The sequence below is a fragment of the Dendropsophus ebraccatus genome, chromosome 8, assembly GCF_027789765.1.
Source record: "Dendropsophus ebraccatus isolate aDenEbr1 chromosome 8, aDenEbr1.pat, whole genome shotgun sequence".
NCBI classification, from domain to species: Eukaryota; Metazoa; Chordata; class Amphibia; order Anura; family Hylidae; genus Dendropsophus; species Dendropsophus ebraccatus.
The window spans coordinates 74,826,982-74,839,606 of NC_091461.1; the positions used below are offsets into that span (position 1 = coordinate 74,826,982).

At 49.8% G+C, this 12,625-nt stretch overlaps 1 protein-coding gene across 2 annotated transcripts in view; it reads left to right on the top strand.

Annotated features, from left to right (window-relative positions):
• The window catches only part of OGDHL (oxoglutarate dehydrogenase L), a 102,549-nt gene that overhangs the window by 15,153 nt on the left and 74,771 nt on the right, over positions 1–12,625 (top strand). The window contains exon 1 of one of the 2 annotated variants that reach the window (XM_069980686.1): positions 7,552–7,572. The exons of the other annotated variant lie outside the window; for it this stretch is intronic. The gene's annotated coding sequence lies outside the window, so the exon portion shown is untranslated. Of the gene's footprint in view, positions 1–7,551; positions 7,573–12,625 lie in introns of those variants that run through there. 2 annotated transcript variants of the gene reach the window in all.

Genomic DNA, 12,625 nt, shown 5'->3' on the forward strand with positions numbered 1-12,625 from the left:
AATTTCATGCCATACCGTGATCTCTTATTGGGACGGTACTGGCGGAAAAGACGTGTCTGGGGGGCAGCGTACGCTACGCTACCCCCAGATACGTCATTGGATGATGAGGATGAGGATGAATAGAGGAACAAAGGACCCCCCATTCATCCTCACTGGCTGTTTCGGTGTCGGAGGCAATAATAGCGTATGCGTCCGACACCGAAAACACCCTGGGGGCCATCTTTATACGGGGATTGGTATATGGGGTATGTAGTGGTGTAGTGTAAAACTTTATTCCGTGTAGTGTAATGGTGTTTTTTACATGTTTTTTTAACATTAAGTATTAAAAAAAAAACTACGCCAAGAAAGGAGTTGCTGATAAATGCCGCACTTATGTGCGGCACTTATAAGCAGACCTTGGCTGTAGGATATAGGAAAAAAACACTACGCCAAAAAGGAGGAGTTGCTGATCAGCGGCGCACTTACGTGCGATGCTGATCAGCACTCAGCGGCGATAGGGTGCGGAAAATGGAAAAAAAAAATTGGGAAAAAAAAAAAAAAATCTTTCTTCAACCCTATAGCTACTGATATGTGTATTATATACACTTATCAGCCGCTAGGGGGCAGTAGAACGCCAATTCTGGAAAAAGCCGAAGTTTGTCGACGCTGGAGCCGATGATTACCGATGGGGACCGCCGGAAAAAGACGAAGACGCCGACGAAGACGATGACGCGTTCGGAACTCGGAAGTCGCGTTCGGAACCCGGAAGACGCGATCGGGACGCTGGATCCGGTGAGTATGGGTCAATACCTGCTCTGGACACCTCAGCTACCACAGGTGTCCACAGCAGGTATTTAACCCTTTCATGGGGTACTTATATCGCCAGGAGCGGCCGGCCGGTCCCGGCGATCGGGACGTGGCACCGTGGCCACCGTTACTTTTAACAGTAATGGCGGTCGGTGTCGTCCTCGGACAGCACCGACCGCCATTGCTTTCCGGGCCATCGGGTCACCGGTGACCCGGAAAGCTGCAGATCGCCGCCATATGCTGATCTGAATTGATCAGCTAATAGCGGCGATCGTCAGCACGGGAGGGGTTAATCACCCCCCGTGCCGACAAGCAGGGATGGCCTGCTATACATTATAGCAGGCCATTTTCCCCGATCGCTGCGTGTGTACACGCAGCGATCGGGGAAACCGCGGGCGTAAATGTACGCCCGTTTGCGTTAAGGCACGGGTTTTGGAGGCGTACACTTACGCCCGCGGTCGTTAAGGGGTTAAACAGGTCTGGTCTCTATGGGACATATACTGGGCGGAAAGAGAGTCAGCTCATGTCAGGGTTCCACGGGCCGGGCAGCCGTAGAGGGTACGACCCGCTGTTCTATTTCCCTTCCCTTATGTATCCATGTTCTGTTGTCTTGTCTCCCCACCCCTTTTCTTCTTTATTTTATTTTGGTTATTGCTGTTCGTTAAACACACAATGTTTGAGGTTAAATTCATGTTTTGCCTTTTAAAAAAAAACAATCTTATGGAGCCTTCGAGTTAACAATGCACTAATTTGTATGTAGGACTGAACTATGGGCATTGTTTCCTCTGTCTTCTGAATGTTAGTTGTCTCTATATGTTTGTATTGTATAAAATGTAAAATATCTAATAAAAATAGAATTTAATTAAAAAAAAAAAAAAAAAAGACAAATTGTCTCTCAGAGTGCGAGAATAGTTCGAGGAGGATTGAGAGGAATCATCCCTGCAGAGTGCACTGACAGGTATACAGCGGTGACTGGTCACAGGTGGCTCCCCACCTAGATGACTAGTTGGCGCCCTTCTCCCTGCCTAAAAGCTACTGCTGAATGCGGCTGGTACATGGTGCAAGCTGCATAGTGCCTCAATACTATGATTTTGGGAACCATAGCAGATTGAAGACTAATAGCAATAAAAACTGTGGCTACAGGAAGTGTACAAGAAACAAGCAGTAGTCTGTAATAAGAACCAGTCAGTACAAAGGTTCTAGCAAAATGGTGGAGGCAAGCATGGCCAGAGTTCAACTAGAAATCTGTACATAGGTATCACTAATATGGTGGAGACTTACATGATAATAATTGAGCCCAGAGGTTGGTACACAGGTATTTGGTAGCAGTATGGGAGGACAGTAGTGAAGAGTTTATTCAAAGTAGTGACCATAATAATTTAGCATAGAGGAGGTGGAAAGGCTGGGCTTATGTAGGAAGTAAATCCGAACTGGGGATGTTCAGCAATCTCAGAAGCTCAGTAAGAAAAGCTACTGCTTGGAGCCCAGGGATCTTTGAGTTAGAATTCTGACAGTAGTTCCTTTTGGAAATCATAAGAGCAATTTTTTTCAGGGTGCCTTTGATGGAAATCTGGTTTTAGCCTAGCAGCATGAAAATTGAACCCCTTCAGGACCTATGATGTACGAGTACATCATGACAGCCTGGGACTTATAGACCCATAATGTACTCGTACTCCATAGCTCTAAAAAGCAAGCCCAGATAGAAAATTAATGAATTCCTACAATAGTTTTCTACCGCCCTAGAATCCAACATGGCAGACATTGCACCTTATGATTTGCAATTTTGATCTATATGGGAATAGCAAAACATGATGACAATGAATAAATAGTATCTTAACTTATCTTAATTTGCAGATAGCATGGGCCACAAAGCAGTCTGTTCAGCAAAATGAGGCTTGCTTACAGTTTTAGCACTGATAAAGGCTATGTTTTGTTGGATTTTTTTAGGGCAGTTAATTGTCCAATATGCAATGGATACCTTGCTTGGGTATTTCCCAAGTCCTGCCATTTTTGACTGTGGCTTGTTGGAAGGTGGTTTACTTGACTGGAGACTCATCTTGGCTTGGTTGTTCCTTCCCAGTAGAAAGTCTGGCTAGCTCTCTTACATTGAGAAACACGTGATGGTATATCCGCAGTATTTTTTTCCGCATATTTGATTTCCCAGGGGGCAGTGTTCCTAGATACACTGACATTAAGAAACATGTGATGGTGTCTCTGCAGTGGTTTGGTTTATCTTCCTGAGGTCAACTATTGTTCTTTTCAGTTAATTGCCTAATGACTTCTGTCCCCACAATAGAGGCACACTTTTAATATGCTTTTTTTCCCTGCAGTATGAATTTAAGGGATGGCATCAATCTGTATAGGTTTCGATGTAGTTTCATCCTTTTGCTTTGTGTTCAGTGGTCAGTGGTGGGTGACTAAAGAGATGGTAGTGTTATTCCCAAATACCTGCAATCTTTGGTTTCTTCTTTCATTATGTGGAAACTGACTGTCCTGGGCTGCCAGATTCATCCCACGTAGTATTATCTATCCAGCAATGAAATTCTGCTGGGCAATCCCCAACAAAATGTCTACCTTGTTGTAGATGTGCAATGTATTTTCAGCTATGGCACAATGATTTGGACTGTCAAAAATCTGATTCATGGCAGTAATAAAGATATTTAGGTCATTAACAATATCACAGTTCTTTTCCACATAAGTAGAGGCCCATGTAAGCGCCTCATCTGTCAGAAGATTGATGATAAACATCTTTTTCTTATCACTGGTAAATGGAGCAGGCTGTAATTGAAAATATATATGACATTGACTAAGAAATCTTGGTAGTAATGACGTTCCCCATTGAACTTTGAAGACATATGTGAATATGTGTGCCTAATCCATGCAAATCCAAAAGTTGCCTTTGTAACCTATTTCTTTTTATTGATTTATAGTGGCATTAGGATTTGTAGTTTAGACATGTTTTCCTAATAGGCGGCATCAAATTCTTAGAGTTCAGCAATTCATTGCCTCAAAGTCGATGCGCTGTGATATATTTCTTTAGACCACCATGAGACCCGGTTGGAAATTGTAACAGCAACAGGTCTGTGTTTTGCTGCTTACCACCAGCAGTTTGATCATGTCCCCTCTTTTCCAACACTCCCCGTGTGGTCCATAGCATCCATAGCATCTTACTTTTATCTGATAGTCTTTGTTGTTGGATCTGTGGCCGACACCTGTGATTTCGAGTGGAGGAGCTGAATTGGTACTGAGAATCCTGTGTAATTCCACCGGAATGGCCGAGGTCCATTACTTGCATGTGCTTCTTAGTGTTGTGTCTCTCCTTTTGCACAACCCAGCCAGAGGAGAGTTTCTCTGCTGTCTCTCTCACTTTTATGTATGCAATTATCCATGCTATGGAGTGCTATTTTTCCTTTCCTGTGTTAAAGACCTGTGCCTGTTTCTCGGACTACACCTAACTTCCTGACCCCTTAGGTAACATTAGCCTCTACTATTGCTCACCTGGGCTTTTTAAGCTACATCTATGCCACCTATCCTGATGCTCTGCCTGTTTAGAGTACAGCTTTGCCTACCCAGTCTGCTGACCATATCTTTACTACCTAATTCTCTGGTGTTAAGCAATGGCATCTGGATTCCTAGATCAACCAGTACCCACACTGGGATCATGCTTGTGAGTTAAGGGCCTATTACACGGGTCGTTAGGAGGAGCAAACGAGCGCTTTCAGCGCTCGTTTGCTCCTCGTTCCCCACTCGCTGCTGCCGCTATTTAACGCGGCTGCAGTGAGCGGGTGAGTGCGGGAGGGGGCGGCGGGGAGCTGCGGGGGGGGGGGGGGGGGGGGGGCTGCCCGGGTGATCGCTGATCGTCCGGGCAGCCCATAGGATATAGCAGCGTCTGCTGCCGACGCTCCTATTTAACGGAGCGACGGCAGCAGATCGCTGCTATATCAGTCGCTTGTTTTTCAACATGTTGAAAAACAAGCGACTGCAACGATCAGCCGACATGAACGATGTCGGCTGATCGTTGCACTCTATTCCACGAGACGATTATCGTCCGTAGCAGCCGATATCGGCCGAATACGGACGATAATCGTTCCGTGGAATAGGGCCTTTACCTGGTGTCTTGTAGCAGCAGAAGTCTAGCTTCTGTATCCTACAGCTGGATGAAGACCTAAAGGGCACTAGAACTCAGTAGGACTTTAGGCTCACTGATATGGCCTAAGTTCAACCTAGTTTGGCAGGACAGTGGGTCCACATCTGCTGTCTATTACAGAAATGAAGCAAGGTTTTTTCTAACATCATATGTGTAGCCTCTGTGATCAAGGGCCATACATACATGGAGAAAAAGACTGCTGAGGTAAGTGACTGACTGCAGTATCACGTGCACAATGTGTAGGACATCATCACAGCACTTCTGGTGGGGGACATCAGAGCCGCATTGGTTTTTTGGTAAACTGAGTGCTAGTATAGATTTTATTTGATCTTTCATCCCAGTCCCTGACTGTAGTCAATTTCTTTTCAAGGTACTGGAAACTTTTGCATTGACATCATTCTATTCACCAACAGCAAGGAAAAAATCTTAAAATGGCAAGGAAGTGAACTACTACTACTTGTTTCAAGGACAAACATTGTGTTCTAGCCGGACATGCTGCGTCCGCACCTGGTGCAGGGCTGCTCTTCCTCCTCCCAGCTCGTGTAGCGCTGCCTCTTCTGTACCGTCAACGTGGCGCGTGCATCCCAGTCTCCTAGGGAGCGCATGCGGCAACTCTGCTAAAATTTAAAGGGCCAGCAGCTTCAGGTTATAAATTGAGGCTTCACCAGGCAGTTGTTTTAAAACAACATGAATTATTCATCCACTCAATTTTAACAGTATGTGAACATAGCCTTTTTGTGTTTTCAATCCAATCCTAGTTTTGGTTGCAAAATATTGAGCAAAAATACTGTGAGGGAACATACGCTACAGTTGTATCCATCTTTTCCAGGCTGTGGTATTGAAATGCTGAGCGTTTTGGCTGTGAAACCCAAACTTACTGTAAGTCCTCATCTACAAGTTCAGTAGTTTTTCAGGACTGTATATTTTGGTAGCAATCTGTTAAAAAATTGCCCATAGTGTATCTGTAATCCATATTTTCTGTGTATCTGCAAAAAGTGGAAGGGTCATAGCTTTTGCAAACATTACGGACCAATCCACAAAATTTACAGACGATTCTTCAAACTTCTATGGGTAAATCTGTCACAATTATGGCCCATACTAGGACATGTCCTATTTTTTGGTGGCACAGATTGCTGATCCCTAAAACTATGGACATTGTAAATAACGCAATCAAAATCAATGTGCCCTAAAATTGTCCATAATTGCGGATTGCAGATCACTATATGCAAAGCGTGAATTAGGCCTACGTTCACTCATCACTAACCATGTACCAAATAAATCACCAAGTACTCTTGTGGTTACATTTCACACAACTTCTCAACCAGCTCTACCCTTAACCACTTGCTCTCTGGACAACTAAAAGCATCCTGAATGTACTTGCAAAGTGTGTAGTTGCCTGACTCTATGCAGGCAGACATGGTTTACATGCCTTCTCACTGCACTATGCACAAGCAATCGTAAGAGATTCCCCTCCATTTCGTAAAGGACTGCAGGAAAATGCTGGGAGTTGCTGGGTCTCAGCAGACCCATACCAGCTCTACACTGAATATTAGGGGTCTGTATTCCCAATAAATCAATAATGAAAAAATATTGTAATTTCAAAATGTCCCCCAAAGGTCCTAAGACTATGTTCACACTACGTGAAGAGACTGGCCGTTCCGTGACCCGGACGGGTCATGGAACAGCCGGTACTGCAGTACCGGCCGGAAGATCTTTTGGCTGCAGGGTTCTGATGCGGACGCATCAGCGTGTGCCCGCATCAGAACCTCCCACAGCACACAATGAAGCGGCCGGAGCCGCTCGCTTCATTGTGTGAACTGACAGGCCTTTCTGCGGCCGTAATCACTGAACTGTGGCCGCAGAAAACTGACATGTCAGTTATTTGCGGCCCTGTACGATATCCCGGCCGGATCGTATGCGATGTGTATACGCTCCAGCCTGGGATCCCATAGAAGATAGGCTATGTTACACACCGCACAAAGTACGTCCGTTGTTGCCAATGGCAACAACATCCGTACTTTTACGTAGTATGAACATAGCCTAAAGGTGTATTCTGGATATGAGAATCTTTTGTAAGTTGCTGGAGATGCACAGAAAAAAAACACCCCACATACTTACCCACGGCTTTCCCTGGGCTCAACCTATAATGTCTTCTGGCTGCTACTTTGACATCTTGACAATGACAGCTCGCTTAACCAATCACAAGTTGCAGTTATATCCCGCCTCTGGCAGTGATTGGCTGTTCTCCAAAGTTGCAGGCAGAGAGTTGGGGGACTGTCTGTAAAGTGAGGCCTGGAAACGTGTATTATTTTTGATTTTCAGTCTGTCCCCTGCAGTGTGAAAACAATTCTGTTATCTAGAATACCCCTTTAACTCCTTAATACAGAATGATGTACATGTAGGGCACAGTGTGCAGAGCCTTGGCATATGGCACCTTACATGTATGGCATTTTGTGTAGATGCTGCCCGCGTCATATGTGGCAGGTGACGGCTTATCTTATTTATTTTGCTTGCTAAAAAATACAACGACCTGTCACAAAAAAGATTTGGTCAGATTTATCACAACTGCCTGTTGCCCATAGCAACCAGTCACAGCGCAGCTGCTCTCCAAGAGAACAAATAGGAATGTGTCCGTCCAGGTATGAAGGCTAAAGCTGTCCTGGGACAGTAGGGGGTTACAGAGAACACAGGCCTGCTCCGGGCAGTAAGGTGGGGGAGCTGTCCCCGAGTACTACGGGTTACACAGCACACAGGCCTGCTCCAGGCAGTAAGGTGGGGAAGCTGTCCCGGGATAGTACGGTTTACACAGCACACAGGCCAGCTCCGGGCAGTAAGGTGGGGGAGCTGTCTCGGGATAGTACAGGTTACACAGCACCCAGGCCATCTCCGGGCAGTAAGGTGGGGGAGCTGTCCCGGGATAGTACAGGTTACACAGCACCCAGGCCTGCTCCGGGCAGTAAGGTGGGGGAGCTGTCCCAGGATAGTACAGGTTATATACAGCACACAGCCCTGCTCCTGGCAGTAAGGTGGGGGAGCTATCCCGGGATAGTACAGGTTATATACAGCACACAGGCCTGCTCCGGGCAGTAGGGTGGTGGAGCTGATCTGGGATAGTACAGGTTATATACAGCACACAGGCCTGCTCCGGGCAGTAAGGTGCGGCAGCTGTCCCTGGATAGTACAGGTTACACAGCACACAGGTCTGCTCCAGGCAGTAAGGTGGGGGAGCTGTCCCGGGATAGTACAGGTTACACAGCACACAGGCCTGCTCCTGGCAGTAAGGTGGGGGAGCTGTCCCGGGATAGTACAGGTTACACAGCACCCAGGCCTGCTCTGGGCAGTAAGGTGGGGGAGCTGTCCCGGGATAGTACGGGTTACACAGCACACAGGCCTGCTCGGGGCAGTAAGGTGGGGGAGCTGTCCCGGGATAGTACGGGTTACACAGGACACAGGCCTGCTCCGGGCAGTAAGGTGGGGGAGCTGTCCCAGGATAGTACAGGTTATATACAGCACACAGCCCTGCTCCTGGCAGTAAGGTGGGGGAGCTATCCCGGGATAGTACAGGTTATATACAGCACACAGGCCTGCTCCAGGCAGTAGGGTGGGGGAGCTGATCTGGGATAGTACGGGTTATACTCAACACACAGGTCTGCTCCGGGCAGTAAGGTGGGGGAGCTGTCCTGGGATAGTACAGTTTACACAGCACACAGGCCAGCTCCGGGCAGTAAGGTGGGGGAGCTGTCCCGGGATAGCATGGTTTACACAGCACACAGGCCTGCTCCGGGCAGTAAAGTGAGGGAGCTCTCGCGGGGTAGTACAGGTTACTCAGCACCGCACACAGGTCTGCTTCGGTCAGTAAGGTGGGGCAGCTGTCCCGGGATAGTATGGGTTACACAGCAGACAGGTCTGCTCCGGGCAGTAAGGTTTGGCAGCTGTCTCGGGATAGTACAGGTTACTTAGCACACAGGTCTGCTTCGGGCAGTAAGGTAGGAGAGCTGTCCCGGATAGTAAAGGTACTCAGCCCCACACACAGGTCAGCTCCGGTCAGTAAGGTGGGGGAGCTGTCCCGGATAGTACAGGTTATATACAGCAAACAGGCCTGCTCCAGGCAGTAAGGTGGGGGAGCTGTCCCGGGATAGTACAGGTTACACAGCACACAGACCTGCTCCTGGCTTTAAGGTGGGGGAGCTGATCTGGGATAGTACAGGTTACACAGCACACAGGCCTGCCCCGGCAGTAAGGTGGGGGAGCTGTCCCGGGATAGTACAGGTTAAACAGCACACAGGCCTGCTCCGGGCAGTAAAGTGGGGGAGCTGTCCTGGGATTGTACGGGTTACACAGGAGACAGGCCTGCTCCGGGCAGTACGGTGCGGGAGCTGTCCCAGGATAGTACAGGTTACACAGCACACAGGCCTGCTCTGGGCAGTAAGGTGGGGGAGCTGTCCCGGGATAGTACAGGTTAAACAGCACACATGCCTGCTCCAGGCAGTAAGGTGGGGGAGCTGTCCCAGGATAGTATGGGTTATACTGAGCACACAGGCCTGCTCCGGGCAGTAAGGTGCGGGAGCTGTCCATGGATAGTACAGGTTACACAGCACACAGGTCTGCTCCGGGCAGTAAGGTGGGGGAGCTGTCCCGGGATAGTACAGGTTACACAGCACACAGGCCTGCTCCTGGCAGTAAGGTGGGGGAGCTGTCCCGGGATAGTACAGGTTACACAGCACCCAGGCCTGCTCCGGGCAGTAAGGTGGGGGAGCTGTCCCGGGATAGTACGGGTTACACAGCACACAGGCCTGCTCTGGGCAGTAAGGTGGGGGAGCTGTCCCGGGATAGTACAGGTTATATACAGCACACAGGCCTGCTCCTGGCAGTAAGGTGGGGGAGCTGTCCCAGGATAGTACAGGTTATATACAGCACACAGGCCTGCTCCTGGCAGTAAGGTGGGGGAGCTCTCCCGGGATAGTACAGGTTATATACAGCACACAGGCCTGCTCCGGGCAGTAGGGTGGGGGAGCTGATCTGGGATAGTACGGGTTATACTCAACACACAGGTCTGCTCCGGGCAGTAAGGTGGGGGAGCTGTCCTGGGATAGTACAGTTTACACAGCACACAGGCCAGCTCCGGGCAGTAAGGTGGGGGAGCTGTCCCGGGATAGCATGGTTTACACAGCACACAGGCCTGCTCCGGGCAGTAAAGTGAGAGAGCTCTCGAGGGGTAGTACAGGTTACTCAGCACCGCACACAGGTCTGCTTCGGTCAGTAAGGTGGGGCAGCTGTCCCGGGATAGTATGGGTTACACAGCAGACAGGCCTGCTCCTGGCAGTAAGGTGGGGGAGCTGATCTAGGATAGTACGAGTTATACTCAGCACACAGGCCTGCTCCGGGCAGTAAGGTGGGGCAGCTAGCTCGGGATAGTACAGGTTACTCAGCACACAGGTCTGCTTCGGGCAGTAAGGTAGGAGAGCTGTCCCGGATAGTAAAGGTACTCAGCCCCACACACAGGTCAGCTCCGGTCAGTAAGGTGGGGGAGCTGTCCCGGATAGTACAGGTTACTCAGCACCGCACACAGGTCTGCTTCGGTCAGTAAGGTTGGGCAGCTGTCCCGGGATAGTATGGGTTACACAGGAGACAGGCCTGCTCCGGGCAGTAAGGTGGGGGAGCTGTCCCGGGATAGTACAGGTTACACAGCACACAGGCCTGCCCCGGCAGTAAGGTGGGGGAGCTGTCCCGGGATAGTACAGGTTAAACAGCACACAGGCCTACTCCGGGCAGTAAAGTGGGGGAGCTGTCCTGGGATTGTACGGGTTACACAGGAGACTGGCCTGCTCCGGGCAGTAAGGTGCGGGAGCTGTCCCGGGATAGTACAGGTTACACAGCACACAGGCCTGCTCCTGGCAGTAAGGTGGGGGAGCTGATTTGGGATAGTACAGGTTACACAGCACACAGGCCTGCTCTGGGCAGTAAGATGGGGGAGCTGTCCCGGGATAGTACAGGTTAAACAGCACACAGGCCTGCTCCAGACAGTAAGGTGGGGGAGCTGTCCCGGGATAGTACGGGTTATACTGAGCACACAGGCCTGCTCCGGGCAGTAAGGTGGGGGAGCTGTCCCTGGATAGTACAGGTTACACAGCACACAGGTCTGCTCCAGGCAGTAAGGTGGGGGAGCTGTCCCGGGATAGTACCGGTTACACAGCACACAGGCCTGCTCCTGGCAGTAAGGTGGGGGAGCTGTCCCGGGATAGTACAGGTTACACAGCACCCAGGCCTGCTCCGGGCAGTAAGGTGGGGGAGCTGTCCCGGGATAGCACGGGTTACACAGCACACAGGCCTGCTCGGGGCAGTAAGGTGGGGGAGCTGTCCCGGGATAGTACGGGTTACACAGGACACAGGCCTGCTCCTGGCAGTAAGGTGGGGGAGCTGTCCCAGGATAGTACAGGTTATATACAGCACACAGGCCTGCTCCTGGCAGTAAGGTGGGGGAGCTCTCCCGGGATAGTACAGGTTATATGCAGCACACAGGCCTGCTCCGGGCAGTAGGGTGGGGGAGCTGATCTGGGATAGTACGGGTTATACTCAACACACAGGTCTGCTCCGGGCAGCAAGGTGGGGGAGCTGTCCTGGGATAGTACAGTTTACACAGCACACAGGCCAGCTCCGGGCAGTAAGGTGGGGGAGCTGTCCCGGGATAGCATGGTTTACACAGCACACAGGCCTGCTCCGGGCAGTAAAGTGAGAGAGCTCTCGCGGGGTAGTACAGGTTACTCAGCACCGCACACAGGTCTGCTTCGGTCAGTAAGGTGGGGCAGCTGTCCCGGGATAGTATGGGTTACACAGCAGACAGGCCTGCTCCTGGCAGTAAGGTGGGGGAGCTGATCTAGGATAGTATGAGTTATACTCAGCACACAGGCCTGCTCCGGGCAGTAAGGTGGGGCAGCTGTCTCGGGATAGTACAGGTTACATAGTTACATAGTTACATAGTTAATACGGTTGAAAAAAGACACATGTCCATCAAGTTCAACCAAGGAGGGGATGGATACAGGGAAGGGGGAGGGGTGATAGGTTCTATACATATGCATTTATATTATTTTGGTCTAAGAACTTGTCTAGGCCGGTTTTGAAGCCCTCTACTGTTGTTGCTGTGACCAGATCCTGTGGTAGACTGTTCCACAGATTCACAGTTCTCATGGTAAAGAAAGCTTGTCGCCTCCGGAGGTTGAACCTTTTTTTCTCCAGGCGGAGGCAGTGCCCCCTTGTCCTTTGAGGGGGTTTTACCTGGAAGATCTTTTCCCCATATGTCTTGTAGGGGCCATTTATATATTTAAATAAATTAATCATATCTCCCCTTAAACGTCTCTTCTCCAGACTAAACAAATGTAATTCTTTTAATCTCTCCTCATAACTAAGTTACTCAGCACACAGGTCTGCTTCGGGCAGTAAGGTAGGAGAGCTGTCCCGGATAGTAAAGGTACTCAGCCCCACACACAGGTCAGCTCCGGTCAGTAAGGTGGGGGAGCTGTCCCGGATAGTACAGGTTACTCAGCACCGCACACAGGTCTGCTTCGGTCAGTAAGGTGGGGCAGCTGTCCCGGGATAGTATGGGTTACACAGGAGACAGGCCTGCTCCGGGCAGTAAGGTGGGGGAGCTGTCCCGGGATAGTACAGGTTACACAGCACACAGGCCTGCTCCGGGCA